Source organism: Helicoverpa armigera, chromosome 10 (assembly GCF_030705265.1).
Source record: "Helicoverpa armigera isolate CAAS_96S chromosome 10, ASM3070526v1, whole genome shotgun sequence".
Lineage (NCBI taxonomy): Eukaryota > Metazoa > Arthropoda > Insecta > Lepidoptera > Noctuidae > Helicoverpa > Helicoverpa armigera.
The window spans coordinates 8,806,129-8,808,930 of NC_087129.1; positions in this window are offsets into that span (position 1 = coordinate 8,806,129).

Below are 2,802 nucleotides of genomic sequence, written 5' to 3' on the forward strand. Positions count from 1 at the left end.
TTTTGTTTGTTTTTTTCTATTCCTTTATAACAGTTATATAGCCACTGTATTATTTAATGAAATCACAAGTAACTAAAATGTCTTATGCGATACAAGAGACAAGAATTTATTCGCAGCACTGTCTTAATTTAAGCACAACTATATTAGGAATCCACACTCGGAGACCCTTATCACAGAATTTCAAACTTCCTTTATTTTTGCAATTAATAACCGAAAGAAAAGACAGGCATCCCCTAAATCTTTGGAATTTCTTAATTTAGCAATGCTACTTCAGGATTTTTTCTCAAAAAGTGTTTGCAATAGGTTTACAAGTCATTGTATGATGTTTTTAGTAAGCTGCTACAAAACTTGTCAAAATATGAATAGTCAGACCACTGTCTGAAGCATTAAAAAGTAATTATTTTTCTTGAGAAATTGATAGAAGAGAACTCCTTTAGTTGTAAAATGGACACAGTTGTACACATCAAATTGTGGTACATATAATCGCTTAAGTATTGTTCAAAGTTTCCGTTTATTGGTACTCCATTATCTATAGTATGAAAATGTTCTATGGAATAAAAAGTCGAAAAGGACCAAATCCAGTGACTTCAATCAAAAGGATTGAAATTAATGGAAGTATAAAACAACTTAGCATCATACTCCTTCACAAATAGGTACATAACAACTAAGTAGGGAAATTAATTCATGCATTCTAAGTAGGAATTTAACTAAAATAAAGAGAACCTACCTTCAAGGCACCAAAAAAATAAAGCACACAGTGAAACTTGACATAAAACTGCAGCTCCTTTTTTCATTTTTCCATCATCACACTTCTAATGCAAACTTTTATGAAATAACTTCAATATTCAATATAAAAAGCCAAAAAGAACAATTAAATTCACTGAAAAATATTTTAAACAATGTCAAACTAACTAAACAAAACTTGACTTCAAAACATAAGAGTAACTGTCAAATCTGACAAGCAATAATCAATGTCATAAGTATTATTGTCTATAGATTTTTTATAACAAACTCATAAAGATATCTGTTCACAGGCTAAGGTGCAAGAAAATAAAATTGACACTTTGTATTTGATTTAATATAATTTTATTTCCTAAATAATGTTACGTTAATCACAAGGAAGTTGTTTGGTTTTGGTACAAATTGCTGAAAAGTTTCATCATGGGAACGGAATTTCTTCAATTTAAGTTGAGTTGAGGCGTACATTTGGAAGGAAGTAGCAACGAACGATGCTCGTCGCGTCATCGGCGGGCCACGGTGCGACGCCGCGTCGCGCCCGTTTCCTTTTATCGTCACCATCCGGGATGCTCGGAGCACGCCTCCTGTTTCTCTTTTCCTTCTTCCCTCACGTACGCAGGCAATAAAATATTGTCATGCGCCTAAGGCATCATAGACATTGATAGGCTGTACTTATTGAATATTAAGTAAATGATGATTGCTTTTAATCAAATTAGTTATGCGAACATTGGACCGTCAGACCACATTTCTAATTTGACCCTATGTAGAAAAAACTTCACAGCTCTAATCTGAAATATCACAAAATTCTAACTCTTAAAGTCAGCCCTTATATTGGTGGTTTCTTACCTTCTTCAGAATATTGTCCTATGATGGCTTTAAGTTTTAACCAAATATGATTTATCATTATGTATAACTATCAATATAACGATTAGCACCACCCTCACTTTTTCCTTCCATAAAATGAACTAAAGTCGCTTTACTATAATGGATACTACAATAATGTTTTCCCCGCTTGGCCTGGATTGTTCCCCGCTGCTAATTTAACACGTAACTAGTGCGTACGGCCACTGTTATATCGTTTTAAATTGGAACAACAGATGTTGACAGGCTGTCGTCAACGTTGTTTGATGGCCGGATGAGGCCTGGCGATGCGATTAAAGGATATTATTGGTTATTGGGAGCAATTGTAAATATTTTTTGGTTTTAAAAGCTGCTTAGAAATATTTTTAATTGAAAATGGGCAGGTTATTTAAGTGGCCATTTTTAAAACGAACATAATACAAATAACATTGAAAATATATACATTCAATTTTATTTTGAGGGGTTAAGAAACAGAAAAGTTGAGAAAAAAAATTATGGGATGAAAAGTGAATGAGGAACTTTCTTTCTTGGCGACTTTACTATTTCCACTCGACGTTAGGCACTCTTTCACTATCAAATACTTAATACTTTTTAAAAATATCTCACAAACCGATCTCTGTGGTCAATAGCTTTTTCGTAAAAGTAACGTGTAATGTGTCTGGCAGTCTCGGAGTCGGCCGGTTGACCTCTGCTACGGAGGAGATGGATCATCCGCGCCATTGTCAGGTTGATTTGTGACCACAGCTGCCATTTGTGGTACATTCTGGTTTGATGTACACTTTGTACAAGACTATCGTTATTTCACTGTCAAATCTCGCCAGTTATCGAGCGCATTCCTTGACCTGTGCCCTGAGATGCATCATGCACTGCCAGTTTGATTTCTTCGATGTTCCCTTTACTTGTATTGTTACGGGTCTTGTTCATATCTTAAGGTTCAGTAACTTCGTTTCCTTTGCTAAATTTATTGGGGTCCATTATATTCTCAGCTTTATGGCTACTTTACTAACTTTGCATTATGAACTCACAAGTTACAAAGAGATGTAACAAAATATACAGGGGTACCTGTAGGCTGTCAGTTAAAATCACATAAAACACTTTAATAGCTATATCTACATAGGTACACGTCAAGCTATTTATAAAGCGAGTTTATTAAAAATACGACTGGTGTGCCTTCATAAGAATCCCTTATAAAGAATATAATGG